The sequence below is a fragment of the Megascapheus bottae genome, chromosome 2, assembly GCF_031878675.1.
Source record: "Megascapheus bottae isolate mThoBot1 chromosome 2, mThoBot2.hap1, whole genome shotgun sequence".
Lineage (NCBI taxonomy): Eukaryota > Metazoa > Chordata > Mammalia > Rodentia > Geomyidae > Megascapheus > Megascapheus bottae.
In genome coordinates, this window is record NC_143510.1 from 6,613,413 (window position 1) to 6,629,061 (window position 15,649).

General features: G+C 40.0%; 2 pseudogenes across 2 annotated transcripts; both read right to left on the reverse strand.

Annotated features, from left to right (window-relative positions):
- Nucleotides 1-327: 327 nt before the first annotated feature.
- LOC150066313 (ATP-binding cassette sub-family D member 2-like) overlaps nt 328-15,649 on the reverse strand; it is a 29,824-nt pseudogene continuing 14,502 nt past the window's right edge.
- On the reverse strand, nt 5,296-7,498 carry LOC150066314 (calponin-2 pseudogene; annotated as a pseudogene). Of its 2 annotated transcripts, none has more exons than XR_016532916.1 (2): nt 6,189-7,498; nt 5,296-5,381 (listed from the first exon to the last, which is right to left on the reverse strand). The product of XR_016532916.1 is annotated as a calponin-2 pseudogene, transcript variant X2 (transcript). The 2 variants fall into 2 exon arrangements; XR_016532915.1 differs by having other exon boundaries at nt 6,170-7,498.

Sequence of the window (15,649 nt, forward strand, 5' to 3'; positions counted from 1 at the left end):
TCCACGAGATTTATCAATCCAAGAGTGTGTGAAGAATGAAGATAAATTAAGAGTGAAAGGATTTTTTTTGCCAGTCCTGGGGCTTGAACTCAGAGCCTGGGCACTGTCCCTGAGTTCTTTTTGCTCAGGCTTCCATGCTACCACTTGAGCCATAGTGCCACTTCCAGCTTTTTTTGTGTGTATGTGGTACTGAGAAATCGAACCCAGGGCTTCATGCATGCTAGGCAAGCACTCTACCATTAAGCCACATTCCCAGCCCTGGATGATGTGTATATATATATATATATATTATACACATATACATAGAGAGAGGGGGGGTGGGGAGACCTACCTTTGTGGGATATAGAACATGTGCTGAGGAGGTGGTTTGTAGAGGGTCCCTTCATATACAGGCCAGAGCCCACTTAAAGTTCGGAAGAGAGAACTTTTCCCACAGCCATTGGGACCGGTTATCAAAAGATGCATTCCTTCTTGTACCTAAAGTGAGAAATCAAATTAAAAACTAGAATATTTAAAATTATTTTGGCAGCATTTAAAAGTGCTTTTGTAAAAATTTTGAGAACATTCAATCACATGACCTCTGATGGACAAGAAATCAAAGAAAAATGGACCAAGGTTGAGAATCTCCAGTTTTGCTTTAATTAGTATCTAAAATGAAAAGCAGCATAATTTAATTGCAAAGAAGATGAATTTCTTAGAACAAATTTTTTTTTGTGCCAATACTGGGACTTGCACTTATCCTTTTTATACTCTATCACTTGAGCCACAACTCCACTTCGGGCTTTTTGCAGGTTAATTAGAAATAAAACTCTCACTTTTCTGTCCAAGATGTCTCAGATCGCAGCATCCCAAGTAGCTAGGTTTATAGACATGATCCTATCATTGCCTGGCTTCCAATGTTTTCACTGAACTTTTATTATCACATAACTACACATACAAGGTGATACAATCACATGAGAGAAATTATGACATCTGCATTAAAATATAGTAAATTTCATATTAATAGTTGATTAAGATTTATATTGAATGTAAAAATAACTGCAAAAATAATTGCTTTATATTAAGTGTAAAAATTCAACTGTTACTCTGTAAAGCACAGTTTTCTGAAGAGCCAAAGTAACCAATTTTGCATTTCAGCCATCACAAAAAGTCCAGTCTGGGGCCGGGAATTTGTCCTAGTGGTTAAAGTGCTCGCCTAGCATGCATGAAGACCCGGGTTCGATTCCTCGGTACCACATACATAGAAAAAAAAAAGCCAGAAGTGGTGCTGAGGCTCAAGTGGTAGAGCTCTAGCCTTGAGAAAAGTCCAAGGACAGTGCTCAGGCCCCAAGCTCAAGCCCAGGACTGGCAAAAAAAAAAAAAAGTCCAGTCTGAGTCAAATTCTGTTTTGTTCACAGATGTAGAAAATAGATTTACCAAAACTAAGATGAGAAAATATATGTAGTCTGTTCTCAATACTCACAAGTTCTAGAATTGAGAACACAATAACTGTGGGTTAAAGAGAAAAAAATTGTACCTGCTCTAAAAACAGACATGTTTTTCTATGTGCCATTTTATTTTATTTTATTGTTGGTCATGGGACTTGAACTCTGGGCCTAGGCACTGTCTCTGAGCTCTTCAGCTCAAGGTTACTGCCCTACCCTTTGAGGCACAGTGCCACTTCTGGTTTTTTGGTGGTTAATTGGAGACAAGAGTCACATGGACTTTTTAGTGCCTGGGCTGGTTTTGAACTGTGATCCTCACATCTCAGCCTCCTGAGTAGCTAGGGCACAGGCAGGAGCCACTGCACCTGGCTTATGTGCACCACTTTATATGAGGGACTTGAGTATCAACAAATTTTGATAACCACAAGGTGTCTTGAAACTGATTACTACAAGATACCTGATGGGAAAACTGTATGTATGCACATACATACACATGAATACATGTATATGCACTTATATATGCATATATAAGTGAGTCATTCTCTACATACATAAATATTTCATGCTTTACAGTATTCAATGATAAAATATTATCTTAGATGCTTTCTTTTATTTTGTATTTGTTGGTCACGAGGCTTGAACTCTGAGTCTGGGCATTATTCCTGAGCTCTTCAGCTCAATGCCAGTGGTTCTACCACTTGAGCTACAGAGCCACTTCCGGTTTCCTGATGGTTAATTGGAGATAAAAGTCTCTTACAGACTTTCATGCCTGGGCTGTCTTTGAGCTGTGATTCTCAGATCTCAGTCTCCTGAGTAGCTAGAATTACAGGTGTGAGCACTAGCTCTTCTATTTTAATTATTAATTACTTTTTCCTGTGACTTGAACGTGAGTCAAAGGTTTCATGCTTCCAGTTGGTTTCCTTGCTTAGGTCTGGCACTCTACCACTTGAGCCAAGCCTTCAGTGCAGTATATTGTTCGTTAATTAGAGTCAGAGACTCACAAACTTTTCTGTATGGGCCTGGCTTCAAACTGTTATCCTTCAGGTCTCAGCTTCATCTGTAGCTAGGATTATAGGCATGAGCCACTGTTGCCAGGCTTGTTTATCATATTTTTAAATTTAAGTTTGAATAAATTTCATGAACATCTACTATGTTCAGTAGGATGAAGAAGGTGTATTACTGTATTAAGTTAAAGATACTGTGAATAAGGAAAAGGAACATCATTTAAAGTTGATTTGCTTTTTCCTAAGAACAAATAGTTTTTATAGTCAATGAGAAAACCAACAAGAATACAATATGAAAGCATGAGAGGCAAAAAAATCTTCAGGTTATCTGTAGCTGTAGCTTTGTAGTGAATGGATATTAATATCCAACATCAGTGACAAGGAATTTTCAATACTGAAAACTCAAAGATGAAGGGCATCGTATCAAAGAAAATCCTGCAACAAACCTTGAATAAACTCATTTTATGATATGCCTACTCTTTCACTAGACAAGATTAAGGAAGTTTGAATTTATACAAGTTTCTATGTTTCCCAAGTGACATTTTAAAGATATATATACGATGCCGAGACCTGCATTCACAAAATATTTTAAAAGGTACTCCTCTTTTAGAATTATTGATTTCTAACTTAGAGAGTTATATTTTTATGTAAAATATAATAGAAAGTTTTGTTGCCCCTGTATTGATTTAAAATAAATAGCTTTCTAGAGGAAAGGATTGTCATTCTATTTTATTCTACCTCCAAAATTAAAAATACCACTTGTAGAAGAAAATTCAGTAAGTGAAAATGCTTTTTACTGCATACTGTGAACAGCAAGCCAGAGAACTTATGCCAAATATTCATACTAACTGAGCACTAGTGGCTCATGCCTACAATCCTCTCTATACTCAGGAGACTAGATCTGAGGATAGCAGTTCAAAGTCACCTTGATTATAAACATCCATGAGAGCTGAGCATCAGTGTCTAACACCTGTAATCGTAGCTACTCAAGAGGCTGAGATCTGAGGATCCCACTTCAAAATCAGCCCAGGCACGAAAGTCCATGAGACTCTTACCTCTAATTAACACCCAAAAAAACAGAAGTGGCACTGTGGCTCAAGTGGTAGAGTGTCAGCCTTGAGCTGAAGAACTCAGGGACAGTACCCAAGCCCAAAGTTCAAGACTACTGACAAAAAAGAAAAAAATTAATTAATTAAAAATCCATGAGACTGTTTTTTGTTTGTTTGTTTTTGCCAGCAAAAAGCCAGGAGAGTAGCTGTGGCACAAGTAGTATAAAAAGTATTAAATAATTGGTTATTTTCCAAAGAAAGCCAAGCCAAATTTAATTCTGTGTAACTTCTGCTGCTTTCTCCTAATCGTAAATGTGATTACTGAACATATTACAATAGTCCCATTATTTTTCAGTTTCTGTAAGGAAAACTAGTATTTTCATATATTAATTTATAAAGAATTTTTCTATTGTTCCCCTATGTTACCTGGCATAGGCTCTCAGGGCACTGATTTTCAACCTGATAATAAAGCAGCAGAAATTTCTCTTCTTTCTGCTCCTAGAAGGTAACTGTTTCTGTGCCTGAGCCACTATGCATATCTTTCTTGATTTCTCCTCCTTTCACACTCCTCCAAGCATTTAACATAAGGGACATGAATTCTGAGTTAAAACCTATGTACCAGTGTGACAGCAACAATCAGAGAGTTTGTGAATATCATCTTACTTTGAAGTTTAGACTGGAAGCCACCACTTCTCCTGCTGGCGTAATTATGGGAACATTTTCACATATAATTCCATGATCCACATCAACAACTTTTCCTATAATTAAGGATGAGCTTAAGTTACAAAAGCTATCACAGTTTACTGCTAATTAAATAGCTCAAGGTATAATGTAGTATAATGGGTAGAGGTAGTGATACAGAAAATTCATGTTAACAACTCCTAGGAAAATATAAAGATATGAAATGATGTTTAATATTTTTGACACATCTATTTAGTATACTAATACTAAATAACGTATAGTATATTTTTGACACATCTGTTTAGGAAATCTTTCTGAGAAGCATTATTTTATAATAGTGCAATGTCAACATCATTATGATAACACAGCTAAATGCAATCTTTCATAGCTCAGTCATATGTTTTAACAGCCAATTTTCCCTGAATCATTCTTTCTTACAGAAAAAAACTCCAAAAACAGAATTAAGAAATTGGATAACGGGCCGGGAGTTTGGACTAGTGGTAGAGTGCTTGCCTAGCATGCACGAAGACCCGGGTTCAATTCCTCGGTACCACATACATAGCAAAAAGCCAGAAGTGGTGCTGTGGCTCAAGTGGTAGAGCCCTAGCCTTGAGAAAGTCCAAGGACAGTGCTCAGGCCCTGAGCCCAAGCCCAGGACTGGCAAAAAAAAAAAAAGAAATTGGATAACATATTTTCATACATAGTGACCAAACAAGTTTAGATACAGAAAAAAATGAAAAACAATTTGACATCTGTTCTAATTCGATTTGGCAATTGAATTTTACGAGCAAATCATTTATTCAGCCAAATGTTTCTAAATAAAATTCTGGAAATGTTTTCTTAAGTAAAAGTAGTATAATATTTTTATGGTATCTAGTTACTGCTCTTCACACTGCAGTGCTCATTTTAGGGATTGAAGCTTATGTAACATTGCTTATAAAATACTGGTCCCTTATAAATATTAAAAGCTATCTTCCAAAAAAATCTCTTTAGTTCTGCTGATAAAATAATACTTAAATATAAGAAAAGTATAAAAAGCAGTTGGGATTCATACCTTTAATTTCCCGTGTGTCACTGAGGGGTAATTCTATGTTAGTTTCATTCTTGCTCTGAATTTCAGGCTCTTGAATGACAGCAGCTCTTTTATAAATGCCTCTCTTCACTTCATCAAACACCCAAAACATATTGTACACTCGAGCAGTATAGCCTGCTAATTCAGTGACCTAAAATTAATATGAAGCGATAAAATTAAGTTACTATATCCACCATAAGCTTTATTTTTTTTTCATTAAAAATGGAGGTTTTTATTGCTTTTGGTCCACACTAAGTATTTCACATTATCTTAAAAGTCCAAGGGCCCCTGGGCTAGAGAGGGGGGACAGTGGGCAGTACAGAGGGGCAGATAGAGAAGAGAAGGCCACAGTGGAACTAGTCAGACTCAAAATGGGAAGACCCGAGCGGCCTGGGGAGGCACTTGTGAGAAACATTCCGAACGCTACTGGGCTGTCTGGCCTCAGTTTCCCCACTAGGCTGCTGAGAGAGGTTAGAGTTGTTCATCAGGGAATATTAGGGAAACCTAGTCCTTAAGAGGTCTACAATATTTTGGGCTTCCCCCACTCTGGGGGGGGGTGTCAACTACCCAGCATTCCTCTCTACTAACCTTGCCCCATTCCCCCAAAAAAGGAAAGAAATAACAGGGGAAACTGTGGCTCCTACCTATAATCACAGTTACTCAGGAGGCTGAGAGCTGTGGATCCCAGTTCAAAGCCAACCAGGCAGGAAAGCCCATGGAACTCTTTTAATTCCAATTAACCACAAAATAGCCAGGAGTAGAGCTGTGGTTCAAGTGGTAGACTGCTAGCCTTGAGTAGATAAAGTTAAGGGACAGAACCCAGTCCTTGAGCTCAAGCCTCAATATTGGCAGAAAAACAACACACGCACACACACACACACACACACACACACACACACACACACACACACACACAATGTTTTCTTTCCTTAAAATTACCTAGAAACTTCTGCCTTACAGAAACCACAAGTTGATGAAGAGATGAGGAAACAGGAAGTCATTTGGGGGCTGGCCCATAACTGGCCCTCCCTACCTTAGAGCCTTCTGGGAAATTTGTTGCCAGGCAACATGCCCCACCCACTGACTCCCTCACTTCTGCCCAGGATGGGACATCCTGGCAGAATAGGTAAGAGCAGCCCCAATCACCTACAGACAGACCCTCCATGGGTGGCAGTCAATGTTTAAGAAAGAAGAATTAGAAAAGGAAAAATAAACCCACAGGACCTCCCAAAACCCCAGATAAGGTGCTGCAACAGACAGTTGACTTTCTGGGGTGCTTCAGTAGCCAGCTTCCTCCTGGTAGGGTGGATACTCTGGGGCCTCCCTGGAGTCATCGCTGGCACCAGGTGGCATCCCATCCGCCACAGAGCCTTGTGGGCAATACTTGGGGTCGTATATCTGGCGGCCCAGACCAAAGATTTGGCCGCTCTGATTGGCACCCTGAGTGTAACCCATCTGCAGCGACATGGAGGAGTTATCACACTTGTCCGTTCCCAGCTTGGTGTCGTAGATATGTCGTCGGGTCCCTGGAGCAGTCATGCCCACCTGACTGGCACACTTGTTTGTGCCCATCTGCAGGCTGATGGTGGAGTGGTCCATGGGAGGCAGGATGTGGTTTTCGGGGTCATAGAGGTGTCTCCTGGTGCCATAGGCTGTCATCCCCGACTGGCTGGCACATTTGTTGGTACCCATCTGCAGCCCAATAACGCACTGGCCGGCCTTCATGGTGGCATCATCAAAGTTCAGCTGCTGCTTCTCTGAGTACTTGACTCCAATGTCCACGCCACTCTGCAGTCCTTTTGTCTTGGCCTTCCCTGCCAGTGCGAGAAGTGACACCTGAACCTGAGTTATGTTCCCGCTCTCGAACAGGTCATTGGCCTCAAACAGGTCCACAGGGTTCATACCATAGTTGACCATGGCCTTGATGAAGTTGGAGAGGTTTTCTAGCTGGTGCCAGTTCTGCATGGAGCGGTTGATCTTGGAGACAGAGCCTGGCTGCAGCTTGTTCATGAGTGTGCACAGGATAACTCCATCCTTCAGACCCTTCTGGAAGTCGGGCCCGATGGAGAGGCCCATGAGTCCTTCGATCCAGCTGCGGAGCTCTGCCTCCTTCTGGGGGTCGTATTTGGACAGGAGCCGGTTCTTGACTTCGGCCGAAAGTCCTTATGAAGGTCCCTTGTTGAACTGCATGGAGCTCATAGCTGGCGGGACTGCTGTGTGGCGGGGATGGGGACGGGACGCGGCGGCGGCGGCGGGGTCCAGCGGTGCGGCAGGCACCATAAGCTTTAAAATAAGTAGATTATAGGTGCTTCTTGATGTAATTTTTTATTTTTACTTTTGCCATTCCTGGGGCTTGAACTCTGGGTCTAGGCGCTGTGTCTCAGCTTCCTTTGCTCAAAGCTAGTGAGTGCTCAACCACTTGAGCCACAATGCTACTTCTAGCTTTTTCTATGTAAATTATTGGAGATAAGACTCTCATGGAGTCCTCAGATCTCAGTCTCTTGAGCAGGTTAAGATTACGGGTGTGTGCCAAGAGAGCCTGGCTTGATATAACATTAAAGATTCTATTTTATTATACATGAGAAGTAGATAATACATTTCATAACTAATATCAGTAAAAGATTTTTAAAAGCTTACCCAAGGCAATAATAAAGCTAGATATCAATGTAATTTTGTGTGTGTGTGTGTGTGTGTGTGTGTGTGCGTGTGTGTGTGTATGCATGCACAAGGGCATACCAGTCCTGGGACTTGAACTCAAGGCCTGGGCACTGTCCCTGAGCTTCTTTTGCTTAAGGCTAGCACTCTACCACTTGAGCAACAGCACCACTTCTGGTGGTTAATTGAAGGTAAGAGTTTCACAGATGTCTGCTGGGGCTGGCTTTGAACCATGATTCTCAGACCTCAGACTCCTGTGTAGCTAAGACTATAGGCATAAGTAATGCAATCTGTATTAATGCAAATTTCATTGGGATTTTAAAACACATAATGAATGTTAAGCTTCAAAATGAGAAATGAGTCTTAAGGATCTTGTTACCATACTTCTGTCATGGCCCATGTTCATACGACAAATTTCCTTTCCATAGTATTAGAAAGTCAGGGATTAGATAGTACCTGCACACAGGAACAAGGCCATATGTTCAAACTCTAAGACCGACCCTCCCCACAAAAAGCTATCTACTGAATGAAAATAATAACACTGCCATTTCATTTTTGTTTGCTTATGTTAATAACTATTAAAAGGATAATTTCTAAACTGCTACCTTAAAGAGTTTTTTTATTAAAGAATTTATTAACATTGATTTTGACATCATATTTCAAATAACGTATTTAACAAACAAGTATTCAAGAAGGGAATCTCTATATACAATCACTGGCACTTAAGATTTTAGAACATAATTAAAATTAGGCTGAGGGTTTTGTATGTCATATATACATATTAATCTATGTAATAAAACATTATGTCTACAGTCATAAATTTTTATGTCTATGTAGTTGTGTTTACATTTCCAGGACCATGCCTTAAAGAGAGTTTTATATTTGAAAGTAGAGAAAAAGAAAGTTAAAGCTTAACCAAATCTGTATTCAAAAGAAACATGGGCCTGGGCCAGGTGGTTCATGCCTGAAATCCTAACTACTCAGGAGGCTGAGATCTGAGGTTTGAGGTTCAAAGCCAGCCTGGGGAACTAAAGACCATGCGACTCTTATCTCCAGTTAACCACTGGAAAACTGAAGTGGTGCTGTGCTCAAGAAGTAGGGCAGTAGCCTTGAGCTGAAGAGCTCAGGGATAGCACCCAAGCCCACAGTCCAAGCCCCCCGACCAACAAAGAGAAAGAGAGGGAGGAAGGGAGGGAAGGAGGGAAATAAAGACAGACAGACAGACAGAGAGAGAGAGACAGAGAGAGAGTGAGCGAGACAGAGAGAGAGAGACAGAGAGAGAGAGAGAGAGAGAGAGAGAGAGAGAGAGAGAGAGAGAGAGAGAGAGAGAGAGGGAGAGAGAGAGAAAGAAAGAGAAAGAAAGAAAGAAAGAAAGACGGACTAATATTTGAATAAGAAAAATACAACGTCCAAAATCCAAATGCAATAAACAAGGTAGGCATTAATGAGTAAGTAGACTTGGATAGAGGGTGGTATAGGCAGGTTGTGCCTTCAGAAAACTTCAGAATGTGTCCATGAACAAATTATTTGGAGATTTAAGACACAGGACTTAGCTAGGAACTGGTGGCTCACATCTGTAATCCTAGCTACTCACGAGACTGGGATCTGAAAATCACAATTCAAACCCAGACAAAACACAAAAATCCATGAGACTCTTATCTCCAATTAACCACCACAAAAACCAGAAGTGGTGCTGTGGATCAAAGAGGTAGAGCACTAGCCTTGAGCTAAAGAACTCAGGGACAGTGCCCAGGCCCAGTTTTCAAGCTCCATGATCAACCAAAAAAAAAGTCAAAGGACTTGTCCCAGAAACTGACTATAAAAGGAATCCAGCTTCTCTGGAGTCAACAAAGAAGGCATAGCAATGGCCTGTGTAACCACAGCACTACACAGTACTGTTCCTTTGTGTGTGTGTGTGTGTGTGTGTGTGTGTGTGTGTGTGTATACACACACATGCATGTACACCACTCCTGGGGTTTGCACTCAGGGCCTGGGCACATTGTTCCTAAGCTAGTGTTCTATCACTTGAGCCACAACTTCACTTCTGACTGGTGGATAATTGAAGATAAGCATCTTAGACTTTTTTGCCTAGGCTGGCTTCAAACTATAATCCTCAGATCTCAGCCTTCTGAGTAGTAGGATTATAGGTGTGAACCACCAGGGCCTGGCTTAGTGCATAACTTTTAAGAAGTATAATTATATGTTTCAAAATAAATGGAGGCAGGGCTGGGAGTTTGGCCTAGTGGTAGAGTGCTTGCCTAGCACGCACGAAGACCCAGGTTCGATTCCTTGGTACCACATACATAGAAAAAAAATGCTGGATTCCCCCCTTCCCTATCCTATTTCAAATAACCAAATAGACATATGTACAATATATTAGATGCGGGGTGGGAATGGGGGAGGGGAAATGGGGACCAAAACGTGAGAAAGGGTATTAATGTTTGCGAAGTAATGCACCTTCTATGTGGTGAATATAATGTAACCCTTCTATTAATTACAATAAAAAATATATGAAAAAAAAGCTGGAAGTGGTGCAGTGGCTGAAGTGGTAGAGCACTAGCCTTGAAAAAGCCCAAGGACAGTGCACAAGCCCTGAGTTCAAGCCCCAGGACTGGCAAAAACAAAAAACAAACAAAAAAACAAGTAGAGGCATTTAAGGCAGAATTCAGTCATTTTTTGGATTAGAGATAACCTAGACTGATTAAATGATACCATTTCCTAAACTTGAGAGTGTTTTAATATGGATGAATCAAGTTTTGTCAGTTAATTTCAATTATCACTTAATATTAAAATAAAATATAATATACAATTCCAAAACTGCATTATCTCGTTGCCTCAAGGTTAGCTTAGAAACTAAATCTGTAATATGGCTGTAGCAATTTATATTGATGTGAAAAACACAAGAATAATCAATTGCGATAATAATTGTTCAGAGGCAAATCTGAGTTGAATAAAGTGATTTTAATCTTAACCCTAAGGGATGCATGTCTGTTACCATTCTTTACTTTTCCTAGCCACATGCATATTACACAAAACAGTAAAATGAGTATTAGGAATGTAAGGGTAATTCAGACAACCCTTGTCGCAAAGCTTCTCCAGGTCAATAGGATAACAGGACAATGTGGGTCAGATGACACAGGTAAAGACAGAGAAGGAGATGCCAGCTGCAGGGAAGGTGGGGTGAAAGAGGCTTTCTAAATGGTTTGAGATTTTATCAATGAAGGATGGCAAAAGCTTGCAAGATACGGAAGTATTATTAGCTGACATTTGTTGAATGCCAAAAGTTTGTATTGTTCCAGGGTTGTGGAATCTGGCTCAGTGGTAGAGGGCTTGTCTAGCCAGTGAAAAGGCCCTGGGTTCCATACCCAGTGCCACAAAATAAGGAAAATGTACTATCATCAGTACTCTACACTCATTAACTAGCAGCAGCCCTTGATCTTCCCTTTCTTACAGATGAGTAAATAAAAATACCAGAGGATTTAGGGAAATGAACCAAGCTTACCTAATTAGTAAATACAAATGTAAGAATGTAAATATAAGCAGGTTCTAGAGTCCACAGCTGAGGGATTTTTTTTCAATTTAAAAGCAAATAAGTAATTCTACAGACAAAAACAACAACAACAACAACAACAACAACAAAACAAAACCAGAAGAATCAACCAATGTACCAGCCGACATGTATGGGGGAGGGGCCACTCGTAACCTTGCCTGTACTCTTAAAAGCTAGGGTAGAGGGGCCAGGGTTTTGGCCTAGTGGTAGAGTGCTTGCCTAGCATGTGTGAGGGTCTGGGTTCAATTCCTTGGTATCACACACATAGAAAAAGCCCTAAGTGGTGCCGTGGCTCATGTGGTAGAGTGCTAGCCTTAAGAAAGCCCAATGACAGTGCTCTGCATTCAAGTCCCGGGACTGGCAACAAAAAGAAAAGAAAAGAAAAAAACCTGGGATAGAGTAAAGGTATTTCTGAAACACTATGTGTACTTGAAAATTTACCCTTCGTTTGATTTTCTTATGTGTTATCTTACTTTAATGACAGGAAGTGGCCAATACCTCTTTGTAGGAAGACATGATCCTCTCAATTGCATCAGCTCCAGAAGCAAGTAAGTTGCGCGCAGTGGTAAAGGCTTCGGTCCGGTCACTGACCATGGCTTGTTTCTGGCCATCCTCTAGATCTAAAAGTCAATCACACAACTCCTGAGTTTCTTGTTTTTCAGAGTAGCTCCATGCATTACTTTAGATCAACTAAATAATGGTGAAAACAGCCATAAATATTTCATTAGTATTAGCAATTTTCTAGAAATGAAATGAATTATTAAAAATGGAGTATTGAATAAATAGATTTTATTTGAAGCTTCCTTTTATTATCATCTAAAAGGAGAGCTAAGACAGTTAAATCTAGAGGAATGAGAGATTGCTTTCATGTAATTTCTGATTTTTCATATATTCAGTCTTCTCTAATCATTGTAGCTGCGCAATAAAATACTACCGGTGTGGCCAATAAATACTATTAGTGAATATAACAAACATTCATGATGTAGTTTCTTTAACAGAAATACAAACTAGCTGGCCTTCAGTCTAGATTCTGCTTTTCTCAAGATTCAGATGTATCCCAAACTTTGCCCTATTCTGTCAGTCTTCTGGTATTGGCACGTTTATTTCTTCCAACATTAATGTGCTTTTTTAAAATTGCCTGGCTCTTTATTTTGCTAACTCTCCTCTTTAAGGGGAATAAAACATAACTTAACTTTAATTATAGATTTTTCTGAAAAGGGCTTATTTGTCTCTTCCAGTGGATTACCAGTTCTTGAGGGTCAAAACCCTTTCATGCTTAAACCCTAGTATTCAGTATAGGACCTAGCACATAGTATTCCATAGTGTATAGAGAAGAGGTGGGTGAATGAATAGACGGATGGACTGACGGACCTATGGACACTGTTAGGTTATTGGTTAAAAGCCAGAAATCAGATTGAGGCATGCATGAATTCAGGTTCTATTACTTATGGAAAAGTAGGAAGCTAAATAGAACAAGACACCTTCCCCACACTTGTTTTCAAGTCTTTAAAATGTGGGAAATAAGCTGGGCATGGTGGCTCAAGCCTGTAATCCTAGATACTCAGCAGGCTGGGATTTGAGGATCTTGGTTCAAAGCCCAGAGACTCTTATCTCCAATTAATCACCAGGAAATTGGAAGTATCTGCTGTGGCTCCAAAAGCAGGGCGGTAGCCTTGAGCTGGAGAGCTCAGGGACAGGGTGCGGCGGCCCGAGTTCAAGTCCCACAATCAACAACAACAACAAAATATGTTCCAGGGTTAAAAGTAAAATAATAATGAAGTGTTAGTCGAATATATGTCCACAGAAAATGCTGCATTTGTGGCATCATTACCTTCTCTAGTTATTACTAATTTTTTTTGCCAGACCTGGGGCTTGAACTCAGGACCTGGGCACTTGGGGTTTCTCAGTGCTAGCACTCTACCACTTGAGCTTCAGTGCCACTTCTAGATTTTTCTGTATATGTGGTACCAGGGAATCTAGCTCAGGGTTTCATGCATGCTAGGCAAGCACTCAACCACTAGGCCAATTCCTAGCCTCATTAGTACTATTATTGAATCAGGTTAGTATTTCAGCCTTCCCTATTTGGGCCTACAGTAAGATTATCAACCAAATTCCAAAGTAAGTGTTATAAATTAATGAAGAAATCAATAATGATGTGAGATAGCTCTGGGGCCACTTTGATATTTATTTCCTCATATTTTATATTAAAAATTCTGCTCCTGTGACAAATATGTAAGTTCTATTCCAATATTATTATGAGATAGTTTTACACTGAGATTCTACCTCACCCCATCAGAATTGCTATCATCAAGAAAACAGATGACAACAAATACTGGTACAGATACGGGAAAAAGAAACTGGTACTGTCTGCTGATATGTACATGAATCAGTCAAGGACTTCATGGAATTCAGCATGGAGGTTCCTCAAAACAATGAAAAGTAGAATTCCAAATGATCCTGTGTAAATATAGTTAAGTATAGAAATATCTATATGCCAGTTTTTATCACAGCACTATTCCTAATAGTCAGATTATGGAATCAAGGTAGGTGCCTATCATCATATGAACAGTGGAGTTTGATTCAATCACTGGAAATAGTAAGATTATACCATTTGTAGGAAAGCAGAGGAGAGCCAGGTGCTGGTGTCTCACTCCGATAACCGTAGCTACTAAGGAGACAGATCTGAGGATTGCAGTACACAGTCAGCCCAGGCAGAAAATCTGTGAGACTCTTGCCTCCCATTAACCATATAAAACCAGAAGTGGAACTGCTGTTCCAAGTGTTAGAGTACTAGACTTGGGCACAAAAGCTCAGGGACAGCTTCCAGGCCCTGAGTTCAAACCCCATGACTGACAAAAGAAAAACAGATGGACTCAAGACCATTATGTTAAATAAAATAAGCCAGTTTCACAAAAACAAGTATCACAAAACAAAGACTAAGTAGTGTGAACAGAGTAGGAGATTACTTGGGGAGGATGGGAGAGAAGGGCGGAGAGGGGCCAAGAGCAGTGATGGATGAATAGAACCAAGGATTGTGTACACATGCTTGGGAAATGTCACAATGAAACCTTCTGCTGTTACAATGAAGACACAGCAAATTTTTAAAAAGAAAGAAAAATAGATTGGTGAAAGAATGTAATCTTTGTTTTTTCTCTTTTTATTTAGGTCATTGTACAAAGGAGTTGCCTTTCTTCCCCTTTCTTTTTCTTTCTTTCTTTCTTTTTGCTACAGGATCTTATTATACAGCCCAGGTGAGCCTCACATTTGTGATCCTTCAGCCTTCATCCAACAAATACTTGAATTACAAGTGTCCATCCACCGCACTAATTTTAGAATTTCCCTGTGTGTGTGTGTGTGTGTGTGTGTGTGTGTGTGTGTGTGTGTTAGAGAGGGGGGAGAGAATATGAATTTGTATGTGGTTATATGCCAGTCCAAGGGCTTGAATTCAGGACCTGGCCACTGACTTTCATTGCTGGTACTCAAAGCTAGCACTATACCACGTAAGCCACAGCTTAAGCTTTTGGTGGTGAATTGAAGATAAGAGTTTCAAAGACTGCTGCCTAGGTTGACTTCAAATGGTGATCTTAGATCTCAGCCTCCTGAGTAGCTAGGATTATAGGCGTGAGCCACCAGCACCCAGATTTCAACTCTAGAAATTGTGACTAATACAATTACACATATGGTAAGATTTAGTTAGTCACAAAAACAAAACAAAATATAGGACTCATGGCAAATTACCAAAGCAGTGAATTGCTATATCTGTGAAAACATGGAGAATATAAACTCTCTGAGCCCAAACTGCCTAATGATCTAAAATCCTAGGGTTTTTATGAATTTAAATGAAAAGGCTTTTGTCCAGGAGCTTTCATGGCAATCTCTGCTAAGAAGAACAAAAATAACATTTGGACTACTAGCTGATATGAAATGGCTATTTTCACTTTCTTGGCTGATTTGTTCCTACTGGGTTCTTTTCATGTTTTTAGCCATGAACAAATAGTTTCTCATGGATTTTATGCAACATGTAATGTGAAAGCAGTGCCAGTAATATTTTATCATACATGTCATAGCCATCAGCCTGTCCTTGGTGAAAAGGACAGATTCATTAGTGTCAGAGACATAAATCTATAGGCCAGGCATGGCACACCTGCCTGCAAAGCATTCAGGAATTAGGAGTAGAAGGCTAGTAAGTTCAAGTCTTTCTTTCTATGGAATGA